Genomic DNA, 13,857 nt, shown 5'->3' on the forward strand with positions numbered 1-13,857 from the left:
CAACTTTGTGTCACACATAGGTTCATACGTCATAATTTCAACTTTGTGTCATAAATGGGTTCATAAGTCATAATTTCAACTTTGTGTCATTAATGGGTTCATAAGTCATAATTTCAACTTTGTGTCACACATGGGTTCATAAGTCATAATTTCAACTTTGTGTCACACATGGGTTCATAAGTCATAATTTCAACTTTGTGTCATTAATAGGTTCATAAGTCATAATTTCAACTTTGTGTCATTAATGGGTTCATAAGTCATAATTTCAACTTTGTGTCACACATGGGTTCATAAGTCATAATTTCAACTTTGTGTCACACATAGGTTCATAAGTCATAATTTCAACTTTGTGTCACACATGGGTTCATAAGTCATAATTTCAACTTTGTGTCACACATAGGTTCATAAGTCATAATTTCAACTGTGTCACACATGGGTTCATAAGTCATAATTTCAACTGTGTGTCGTAAATGGGTTCATAAGTCATAATTTCAACTTTGTGTCACACATAGGTTCATAAGTCATAATTTCAACTTTGTGTCATAAATGGGTTCATAAGTCATAATTTCAACTTTGTGTCACACATGGGTTCATAAGTCATAATTTCAACTTTGTGTCATTAATAGGTTCATAAGTCATAATTTCAACTTTGTGTCACACATAGGTTCATAAGTCATAATTTCAACTTTGTGTCATAAATGGGTTCATAAGTCATAATTTCAACTTTGTGTCACACATAGGTTCATAAGTCATAATTTCAACTTTGTGTCACACATAGGTTCATAAGTCATAATTTCAACTTTATGTCATAAATGGCTTCATAAGTCATAATTTCAACTTTGTGTCATTAATGGGTTCATAAGTCATAATTTCAACTTTGTGTCACACATGGCTTCATAAGTCATAATTTCAACTTTGTGTCATAAATGGCTTCATAAGTCATAATTTCAACTTTGTGTCATAAATGGGTTCATAAGTCATAATTTCAACTTTGTGTCACACATGGGTTCATAAGTCAAAATTTAAACTTTGTGTCATAAATGGCTTCATAAGTCATAATTTCAACTTTATGTCATAAATGGCTTCATAAGTCATAATTTCAACTTTGTGTCACACATAGGTTCATAAGTCATAATTTCAACTTTGTGTCGTAAATGGCTTCATAAGTCATAATTTCAACTTTGTGTCACACATGGGTTCATAAGTCATAATTTCAACTTTGTGTCACACATGGGTTCATAAGTCATAATTTCAACTTTGTGTCATACATAGGTTCATAAGTCATAATTTCAACTTTGTGTCATAAATGGCTTCATAAGTCATCATTTCAACTTTATGTCATAAATGGGTTCATAAGTCATAATTTCAACTTTGTGTCATAAATGGGTTCATAAGTCATAATTTCAACTTTGTGTCACACATGGGTTCATAAGTCATAATTTCAACTTTGTGTCACACATAGGTTCATAAGTCATAATTTAAACTTTGTGTCATAAATGGGTTCATAAGTCATAATTTAAACTTTGTGTCACAAATGGCTTCATAAGTCATAATATCAACGTTGTGTCATAAATGGGTTCATAAGTCATAATTTCAACTTTGTGTCACACATAGGTTCATAAGTCATAATTTCAACTTTATGTCATAAATGGCTTCATAAGTCATAATTTCAACTTTGTGTCACACATGGGTTCATAAGTCATAATTTCAACTTTGTGTCATAAATGGGTTCATAAGTCATAATTTCAACTTTGTGTCACACATAGGTTCATAAGTCAAAATTTCAACTTTATGTCATAAATGGCTTCATAAGTCATAATTTCAACTTTGTGTCATAAATGGCTTCATAAGTCATAATTTCAACTTTATGTCATTAATGGGTTCATAAGTCATAATTTCAACTTTGTGTCATAAATGGGTTCATAAGTCATAATTTCAACTTTATGTCATAAATGGGTTCATAAGTCATAATTTCAACTTTATGTCATAAATGGGTTCATAAGTCATAATTTCAACTTTATGTCATAAATGGCTTCATAAGTCATAATTTCAACTTTGTGTCACACATGGCTTCATAAGTCATAATTTCAACTTTGTGTCATAAATGGCTTTATAAGTCATAATTTCAACTTTGTGTCATAAATGGGTTCATAAGTCATAATTTCAACTTTGTGTCATAAATGGGTTCATAAGTCATAATTTCAACTTTGTGTCACACATGGCTTCATAAGTCATAATTTCAACTTTATGTCATAAATGGCTTCATAAGTCATAATTTCAACTTTGTGTCACACATGGCTTCATAAGTCATAATTTCAACTTTGTGTCATAAATGGCTTCATAAGTCATAATTTCAACTTTGTGTCATAAATGGCTTCATAAGTCATAATTTCAACTTTATGTCATAAATGGGTTCATAAGTCATAATTTCAACTTTGTGTCACACATGGCTTCATAAGTCATAATTTCAACTTTATGTCATAAATGGCTTCATAAGTCATAATTTCAACTTTGTGTCACACATGGCTTCATAAGTCATAATTTCAACTTTGTGTCATAAATGGGTTCATAAGTCATAATTTCAACTTTGTGTCATAAATGGGTTCATAAGTCATAATTTCAACTTTGTGTCACACATGGGTTCATAAGTCATAATTTCAACTTTGTGTCACACATAGGTTCATAAGTCATAATTTCAACTTTGTGTCATAAATGGCTTCATAAGCCATAATTTCAACTTTGTGTCATAAATGGCTTCATAAGTCATAATTTCAACTTTGTGTCACACATGGGTTCATAAGTCATAATTTCAACTTTGTGTCATAAATGGCTTCATAAGTCATAATTTCAACTTTGTGTCACACATGGGTTCATAAGTCATAATTTCAACTTTGTGTCATAAATGGGTTCATAAGTCATAATTTCAACTTTGTGTCATAAATGGGTTCATAAGTCATAATTTCAACTTTGTGTCACACATAGGTTCATAAGTCATAATTTCAACTTTATGTCATAAATGGCTTCATAAGTCATAATTTCAACTTTGTGTCACACATGGGTTCATAAGTCATAATTTCAACTTTGTGTCATTAATGGGTTCATAAGTCATAATTTCAACTTTGTGTCATAAATGGGTTCATAAGTCATAATTTCAACTTTGTGTCACACATGGCTTCATAAGTCATAATTTCAACTTTGTGTCATAAATGGCTTCATAAGTCATAATTTCAACTTTGTGTCATTAATGGGTTCATAAGTCATAATTTCAACTTTGTGTCATAAATGGGTTCATAAGTCATAATTTAAACTTTGTGTCATAAATGGCTTCATAAGTCATAATTTCAACTTTATGTCATAAATGGCTTCATAAGTCATAATTTAAACTTTGTGTCACACATAGGTTCATAAGTCATAATTTCAACTTTATGTCATAAATGGCTTCATAAGTCATAATTTCAACTTTATGTCATAAATGGCTTCATAAGTCATAATTTCAACTTTGTGTCATTAATGGGTTCATAAGTCATAATTTCAACTTTGTGTCATAAATGGGTTCATAAGTCATAATTTCAACTTTATGTCATAAATGGCTTCATAAATCATAATTTCAACTTTGTGTCACACATGGGTTCATAAGTCATACTTTCAACTTTATGTCATAAATGGCTTCATAAGTCATAATTTCAACTTTGTGTCATAAATGGGTTCATAAGTCATAATTTCAACTTTGTGTCATAAATGGCTTCATAAGTCATAATTTCAACTTTTTGTCATAAATGGGTTCATAAGTCATAATTTCAACTTTGTGTCACACATAGGTTCATAAGTCATAATTTCAACTTTGTGTCATAAATGGGTTCATAAGTCATAATTTCAACTTTGTGTCACACATAGGTTCATAAGTCATAATTTCAACTTTGTGTCATAAATGGGTTCATAAGTCATAATTTCAACTTTGTGTCACACATGGCTTCATAAGTCATAATTTCAACTTTGTGTCATAAATGGCTTCATAAGTCATAATTTCAACTTTGTGTCATTAATGGGTTCATAAGTCATAATTTCAACTTTGTGTCATAAATGGGTTCATAAGTCATAATTTAAACTTTGTGTCATAAATGGCTTCATAAGTCATAATTTCAACTTTATGTCATAAATGGCTTCATAAGTCATAATTTAAACTTTGTGTCACACATAGGTTCATAAGTCATAATTTCAACTTTATGTCATAAATGGCTTCATAAGTCATAATTTCAACTTTATGTCATAAATGGCTTCATAAGTCATAATTTCAACTTTGTGTCATTAATGGGTTCATAAGTCATAATTTCAACTTTGTGTCATAAATGGGTTCATAAGTCATAATTTCAACTTTATGTCATAAATGGCTTCATAAATCATAATTTCAACTTTGTGTCACACATGGGTTCATAAGTCATAATTTCAACTTTATGTCATAAATGGCTTCATAAGTCATAATTTCAACTTTGTGTCATAAATGGGTTCATAAGTCATAATTTCAACTTTGTGTCATAAATGGCTTCATAAGTCATAATTTCAACTTTTTGTCATAAATGGGTTCATAAGTCATAATTTCAACTTTGTGTCACACATAGGTTCATAAGTCATAATTTCAACTTTGTGTCATAAATGGGTTCATAAGTCATAATTTCAACTTTGTGTCACACATAGGTTCATAAGTCATAATTTCAACTTTGTATCATAAATGGGTTCATAAGTCATAATTTCAACTTTGTGTCACACATAGGTTCATAAGTCATAATATCAACGTTGTGTCATAAATGGGTTCATAAGTCATAATTTCAACTTTGTGTCACACATAGGTTCATAAGTCATAATTTCAACTTTGTGTCATAAATTGGTTCATAAGTCATAATTTAAACTTTGTGTCAAAAATGGGTTCATAAGTCATAATTTCAACTTTGTGTCATAAATGGGTTCATAAGTCATAATTTCAACTTTGTGTCACACATAGGTTCATAAGTCATAATTTCAACTTTGTGTCATAAATTGGTTCATAAGTCATAATTTAAACTTTGTGTCATAAATGGCTTCATAAGTCATAATTTCAACTTTGTGTCACACATGGGTTCATAAGTCATAATTTCAACTTTGTGTCATAAATTGGTTCATAAGTCATAATTTAAACTTTGTGTCAAAAATGGGTTCATAAGTCATAATTTCAACTTTGTGTCATAAATTGGTTCATAAGTCATAATTTCAACTTTGTGTCACACATAGGTTCATAAGTCATAATTTAAACTTTGTGTCACACATGGGTTCATAAGTCATAATTTCAACTTTGTGTCATAAATTGGTTCATGAGTCATAATTTAAACTTTGTGTCATAAATGGGTTCATAAGTCATAATTTCAACTTTGTGTCACACATGGGTTCATAAGTCATAATTTCAACTTTGTGTCACACATGGGTTCATAAGTCATAATTTCAACTTTGTGTCACACATAGGTTCATAAGTCATAATTTCAACTTTGTGTCACACATGGGTTCATAAGTCATAATTTCAACTTTGTGTCACACATGGGTTCATAAGTCATAATTTCAACTTTGTGTCACACATGGGTTCATAAGTCATAATTTCAACTTTGTGTCACACATGGGTTCATAAGTCATAATTTCAACTTTGTGTCATAAATGGCTTCATAAGACATCATTTCAACTTTATGTCATAAATGGGTTCATAAGTCATAATTTCAACTTTGTGTCATAAATGGGTTCATAAGTCATAATTTCAACTTTGTGTCACACATGGGTTCATAAGTCATAATTTCAACTTTGTGTCACACATAGGTTCATAAGTCATAATTTAAACTTTGTGTCATAAATGGGTTCATAAGTCATAATATCAACGTTGTGTCATAAATGGGTTCATAAGTCATAATTTCAACTTTGTGTCACACATAGGTTCATAAGTCATAATTTCAACTTTATGTCATAAATGGCTTCATAAGTCATAATTTCAACTTTGTGTCATAAATGGGTTCATAAGTCATAATTTCAACTTTGTGTCACACATAGGTTCATAAGTCAAAATTTCAACTTTATGTCATAAATGGCTTCATAAGTCATAATTTCAACTTTGTGTCATAAATGGCTTCATAAGTCATAATTTCAACTTTGTGTCATAATTTCAACTTTGTGTCACACATGGCTTCATAAGTCATAATTTCAACTTTATGTCATAAATGGCTTCATAAGTCATAATTTCAACTTTGTGTCACACATGGCTTCATAAGTCATAATTTCAACTTTGTGTCATAAATGGCTTCATAAGTCATAATTTCAACTTTATGTCATAAATGGCTTCATAAGTCATAATTTCAACTTTGTGTCACACATGGCTTCATAAGTCATAATTTCAACTTTGTGTCATAAATGGCTTCATAAGTCATAATTTCAACTTTATGTCATAAATGGCTTCATAAGTCATAATTTAAACGTTGTGTCATAAATGGGTTCATAAGTCATAATTTCAACTTTGTGTCATAAATTGGTTCATAAGTCATAATTTAAACTTTGTGTCATAAATGGGTTCATAAGTCATAATTTCAACTTTGTGTCATAAATGGGTTCATAAGTCATAATTTCAACTTTGTGTCACACATAGGTTCATAAGTCATAATTTAAACTTTGTGTCACACATGGGTTCATAAGTCATAATTTCAACTTTGTGTCATACATAGGTTCATAAGTCATAATTTCAACTTTGTGTCATACATAGGTTCATAAGTCATAATTTCAACTTTGTGTCATAAATGGCTTCATAAGTCATAATTTCAACTTTATGTCATAAATGGCTTCATAAGTCATAATTTCAACTTTGTGTCACACATGGGTTCATAAGTCATAATTTCAACTTTGTGTCACACATAGGTTCATAAGTCATAATATCAACTTTGTGTCATAAATGGGTTCATAAGTCATAATTTCAACTTTGTGTCATAAATGGCTTCATAAGTCATAATTTCAACTTTGTGTCACACATGGGCTCATAAGTCATAATTTCAACTTTGTGTCATAAATTGGTTCATAAGTCATAATTTCAACTTTGTGTCATAAATGGGTTCATAAGTCATAATTTCAACTTTGTGTCACACATAGGTTCATAAGTCATAATTTAAACTTTGTGTCACACATGGGTTCATAAGTCATAATTTCAACTTTGTGTCACACATAGGTTCATAAGTCATAATTTAAACTTTGTGGCACACATGGGTTCATAAGTCATAATTTCAACTTTGTGTCATAAATGGGTTCATAAGTCATAATTTCAACTTTGTGTCACACATAGGTTCATAAGTCATAATATCAACTTTGTGTCATAAATGGGTTCATAAGTCATAATTTAAACTTTGTGTCATAAATGGCTTCATAAGTCATAATTTCAACTTTGTGTCACACATGGGCTCATAAGTCATAATTTCAACTTTGTGTCATAAATTGGTTCATAAGTCATAATTTCAACTTTGTGTCATAAATGGGTTCATAAGTCATAATTTCAACTTTGTGTCATAAATGGGTTCATAAGTCATAATTTAAACTTTGTGTCACACATGGGTTCATAAGTCATAATTTCAACTTTGTGTCACATATGGCTTCATAAGTCATAATATCAACGTTGTGTCATAAATGGGTTCATAAGTCATAATTTCAACTTTGTGTCATAAATTGGTTCATAAGTCATAATTTAAACTTTGTGTCATAAATGGGTTCATAAGTCATAATTTCAACTTTGTGTCATAAATGGGTTCATAAGTCATAATTTCAACTTTGTGTCACACATAGGTTCATAAGTCATAATTTAAACTTTGTGTCACACATGGGTTCATAAGTCATAATTTCAACTTTGTGTCATACATAGGTTCATAAGTCATAATTTCAACTTTGTGTCATACATAGGTTCATAAGTCATAATTACAACTTTGTGTCATAAATGGCTTCATAAGTCATAATTTCAACTTTATGTCATAAATGGCTTCATAAGTCATAATTTCAACTTTGTGTCACACATGGGTTCATAAGTCATAATTTCAACTTTGTGTCACACATAGGTTCATAAGTCATAATTTCAACTTTGTGTCATAAATGGCTTCATAAGTCATAATTTCAACTTTGTGTCACACATGGGTTCATAAGTCATAATTTCAACTTTGTGTCACACATAGGTTCATAAGTCATAATTTCAACTTTGTGTCATAAATGGCTTCATAAGTCATAATTTAAACTTTGTGTCAAAAATGGGTTCATAAGTCATAATTTCAACTTTGTGTCACACAGGTTCATAAGTCATAATTTCAACTTTATGTCATAAATGGCTTCATAAGTCATAATTTCAACTTTGTGTCACATATGGGTTCATAAGTCATAATTTCAACTTTGTGTCACACATGGGTTCATAAGTCATAATTTCAACTTTGTGTCACACATAGGTTCATAAGTCATAATTTAAACTTTGTGTCATAAATGGGTTCATAAGTCATAATATCAACGTTGTGTCATAAATGGGTTCATAAGTCATAATTTCAACTTTGTGTCACACATAGGTTCATAAGTCATAATTTCAACTTTATGTCATAAATGGCTTCATAAGTCATAATTTCAACTTTGTGTCACACATGGGTTCATAAGTCATAATTTCAACTTTGTGTCATAAATGGGTTCATAAGTCATAATTTCAACTTTGTGTCACACATAGGTTCATAAGTCAAAATTTCAACTTTATGTCATAAATGGCTTCATAAGTCATAATTTCAACTTTGTGTCATAAATGGCTTCATAAGTCATAATTTCAACTTTGTGTCATTAATGGGTTCATAAGTCATAATTTCAACTTTGTGTCATAAATGGGTTCATAAGTCATAATTTCAACTTTGTGTCACACATGGCTTCATAAGTCATAATTTCAACTTTATGTCATAAATGGCTTCATAAGTCATAATTTCAACTTTGTGTCACACATGGCTTCATAAGTCATAATTTCAACTTTGTGTCATAAATGGCTTCATAAGTCATAATTTCAACTTTATGTCATAAATGGCTTCATAAGTCATAATTTCAACTTTGTGTCACACATGGCTTCATAAGTCATAATTTCAACTTTGTGTCATAAATGGCTTCATAAGTCATAATTTCAACTTTATGTCATAAATGGCTTCATAAGTCATAATTTAAACTTTGTGTCATAAATGGGTTCATAAGTCATAATTTAAACTTTGTGTCACACATGGGTTCATAAGTCATAATTTCAACTTTGTGTCACATATGGCTTCATAAGTCATAATATCAACGTTGTGTCATAAATGGGTTCATAAGTCATAATTTCAACTTTGTGTCATAAATTGGTTCATAAGTCATCATTTAAACTTTGTGTCATAAATGGGTTCATAAGTCATAATTTCAACTTTGTGTCATAAATGGGTTCATAAGTCATAATTTCAACTTTGTGTCACACATAGGTTCATAAGTCATAATTTAAACTTTGTGTCACACATGGGTTCATAAGTCATAATTTCAACTTTGTGTCATACATAGGTTCATAAGTCATAATTTCAACTTTGTGTCATACATAGGTTCATAAGTCATAATTTCAACTTTGTGTCATAAATGGCTTCATAAGTCATAATTTCAACTTTATGTCATAAATGGCTTCATAAGTCATAATTTCAACTTTGTGTCACACATGGGTTCATAAGTCATAATTTCAACTTTGTGTCACACATAGGTTCATAAGTCATAATTTCAACTTTGTGTCATAAATGGCTTCATAAGTCATAATTTCAACTTTGTGTCACACATGGGTTCATAAGTCATAATTTCAACTTTGTGTCATAAATGGCTTCATAAGTCATAATTTCAACTTTATGTCATAAATGGGTTCATAAGTCATAATTTCAACTTTGTGTCACACATGGGTTCATAAGTCATAATTTCAACTTTGTGTCACACATAGGTTCATAAGTCATAATATCAACTTTGTGTCATAAATGGGTTCATAAGTCATAATTTCAACTTTGTGTCATAAATGGCTTCATAAGTCATAATTTCAACTTTGTGTCACACATGGGCTCATAAGTCATAATTTCAACTTTGTGTCATAAATTGGTTCATAAGTCATAATTTCAACTTTGTGTCATAAATGGGTTCATAAGTCATAATTTCAACTTTGTGTCACACATAGGTTCATAAGTCATAATTTAAACTTTGTGTCACACATGGGTTCATAAGTCATAATTTCAACTTTGTGTCACACATAGGTTCATAAGTCATAATTTAAACTTTGTGGCACACATGGGTTCATAAGTCATAATTTCAACTTTGTGTCATAAATGGGTTCATAAGTCATAATTTCAACTTTGTGTCACACATAGGTTCATAAGTCATAATATCAACTTTGTGTCATAAATGGGTTCATAAGTCATAATTTAAACTTTGTGTCATAAATGGCTTCATAAGTCATAATTTCAACTTTGTGTCACACATGGGCTCATAAGTCATAATTTCAACTTTGTGTCATAAATTGGTTCATAAGTCATAATTTCAACTTTGTGTCATAAATGGGTTCATAAGTCATAATTTCAACTTTGTGTCACACATAGGTTCATAAGTCATAATTTAAACTTTGTGTCACACATGGGTTCATAAGTCATAATTTCAACTTTGTGTCATAAATGGGTTCATAAGTCATAATTTCAACTTTGTGTCATAAATGGGTTCATAAGTCATAATTTAAACTTTGTGTCACACATGGGTTCATAAGTCATAATTTCAACTTTGTGTCACATATGGCTTCATAAGTCATAATATCAACGTTGTGTCATAAATGGGTTCATAAGTCATAATTTCAACTTTGTGTCATAAATTGGTTCATAAGTCATAATTTAAACTTTGTGTCATAAATGGGTTCATAAGTCATAATTTCAACTTTGTGTCATAAATGGGTTCATAAGTCATAATTTCAACTTTGTGTCACACATAGGTTCATAAGTCATAATTTAAACTTTGTGTCACACATGGGTTCATAAGTCATAATTTCAACTTTGTGTCATACATAGGTTCATAAGTCATAATTTCAACTTTGTGTCATACATAGGTTCATAAGTCATAATTACAACTTTGTGTCATAAATGGCTTCATAAGTCATAATTTCAACTTTATGTCGTAAATGGCTTCATAAGTCATAATTTCAACTTTGTGTCACACATGGGTTCATAAGTCATAATTTCAACTTTGTGTCACACATAGGTTCATAAGTCATAATTTCAACTTTGTGTCATAAATGGCTTCATAAGTCATAATTTCAACTTTGTGTCACACATGGGTTCATAAGTCATAATTTCAACTTTGTGTCACACATAGGTTCATAAGTCATAATTTCAACTTTGTGTCATAAATGGCTTCATAAGTCATAATTTAAACTTTGTGTCAAAAATGGGTTCATAAGTCATAATTTCAACTTTGTGTCACACAGGTTCATAAGTCATAATTTTAACTTTATGTCATAAATGGCTTCATAAGTCATAATTTCAACTTTGTGTCACATATGGGTTCATAAGTCATAATTTCAACTTTGTGTCATAAATGGGTTCATAAGTCATAATTTCAACTTTGTGTCACACATGGGTTCATAAGTCATAATTTCAACTTTGTGTCACACATGGGTTCATAAGTCATAATTTCAACTTTGTGTCATAAATGGCTTCATAAGTCATAATTTCAACTTTATGTCATAAATGGCTTCATAAGTCATAATTTCAACTTTGTGGCACACATGGGTTCATACGTCATAATTTCAGCTTTGTGTCATAAATGGGTTCATAAGTCATAATTTCAACTTTATGTCATAAATGGCTTCATAAGTCATAATTTCAACTTTGTGGCACACATGGGTTCATACGTCATAATTTCAACTTTGTGTCATTAATGGGTTCATAAGTCATAATTTCAACTTTGTGTCACACATAGGTTCATAAGTCATAATTTCAACTTTGTGTCACACATGGGTTCATAAGTCATAATTTCAACTTTGTGTCACACATGGATTCATAAGTCATAATTTCAACTTTGTGTCACACATGGGTTCATAAGTCATAATTTCAACTTTGTGTCACACATAGGTTCATAAGTCATAATTTCAACTTTGTGTCACACATAGGTTCATAAGTCATAATTTCAACTTTGTGTCACATGGGTTCATAAGTCATAATTTCAACTTTGTGTCACACATGGGTTCATAAGTCATAATTTCAACTTTGTGTCACACATGGGTTCATAAGTCATAATTTCAACTTTGTGTCACACATAGGTTCATAAGTCATAATTTCAACTTTGTGTCACACATAGGTTCATAAGTCATAATTTCAACTTTGTGTCATAAATGGGTTCATAAGTCATAATTTCAACTTTGTGTCATAAATGGGTTCCTAAGTCATAATTTCAACTTTATGTCACACAGGTTCATAAGTCATAATTTCAACTTTGTGTCATAAATGGGTTCATAAGTCATAATTTCAACTTTGTGTCATAAATGGCTTCATAAGTCATAATATCAACGTTGTGTCATAAATGGGTTCATAAGTCATAATTTCAACTTTGTGTCATAAATGGCTTCATAAGTCATAATTTCAACTTTGTGTCACACATGGCTTCATAAGTCATAATTTCAACTTTGTGTCACACATGGCTTCATAAGTCATAATTTCAACTTTGTGTCACACAGGTTCATAAGTCATAATTTCAACTTTGTGTCATAAATGGGTTCATAAGTCATAATTTCAACTTTGTGTCATAAATGGCTTCATAAGTCATAATATCAACGTTGTGTCATAAATGGGTTCATAAGTCATAATTTCAACTTTGTGTCATAAATGGCTTCATAAGTCATAATTTCAACTTTGTGTCACACATGGCTTCATAAGTCATAATTTCAACTTTGTGTCACACATGGCTTCATAAGTCATAATTTCAACTTTGTGTCACACAGGTTCATAAGTCATAATTTCAACTTTGTGTCATAAATGGGTTCATAAGTCATAATTTCAACTTTGTGTCATAAATGGCTTCATAAGTCATAATATCAACGTTGTGTCATAAATGGGTTCATAAGTCATAATTTCAACTTTGTGTCATAAATGGCTTCATAAGTCATAATTTCAACTTTGTGTCACACATGGCTTCATAAGTCATAATTTCAACTTTGTGTCACACATGGCTTCATAAGTCATAATTTCAACTTTGTGTCACACATGGCTTCATAAGTCATAATTTCAACTTTGTGTCACACATAGGTTCATAAGTCATAATTTCAACTTTGTGTCATAAATGGCTTCATAAGTCATAATTTCAACTTTGTGTCACACATAGGTTCATAAGTCATAATTTCAACTTTGTGTCACACATGGCTTCATAAGTCATAATTTCAACTTTATGTCATAAATGGCTTCATAAGTCATAATTTCAACTTTATGTCATAAATGGCTTCATAAGTCATAATTTCAACTTTATGTCATAAATGGCTTCATAAGTCATAATTTCAACTTTGTGTCATTAATGGGTTCATAAATCATAATTTCAACTTTGTGTCATAAATGGGTTCATAAGTCATAATTTCAACTTTGTGTCATAAATGGCTTCATAAGTCATAATATCAACGTTGTGTCATAAATGGGTTCATAAGTCATAATTTCAACTTTGTGTCATAAATGGGTTCATAAGTCATAATTTCAACTTTGTGTCATAAATGGCTTCATAAGTCATAATTTCAACTTTATGTCATAAATGGCTTCATAAGTCATAATTTCAACTCTGTGTCACACATGG

General features: G+C 30.2%; 1 protein-coding gene across 3 annotated transcripts in view; it reads right to left on the reverse strand.

Annotated features, from left to right (window-relative positions):
* mcc (MCC regulator of WNT signaling pathway) overlaps positions 1 to 13,857 on the reverse strand; it is a 229,650-nt gene that overhangs the window by 1,963 nt on the left and 213,830 nt on the right. The window lies entirely within an intron of this gene.

This window comes from Pseudorasbora parva, chromosome 3 (assembly GCF_024679245.1).
Source record: "Pseudorasbora parva isolate DD20220531a chromosome 3, ASM2467924v1, whole genome shotgun sequence".
Taxonomy (NCBI): domain Eukaryota; kingdom Metazoa; phylum Chordata; class Actinopteri; order Cypriniformes; family Gobionidae; genus Pseudorasbora; species Pseudorasbora parva.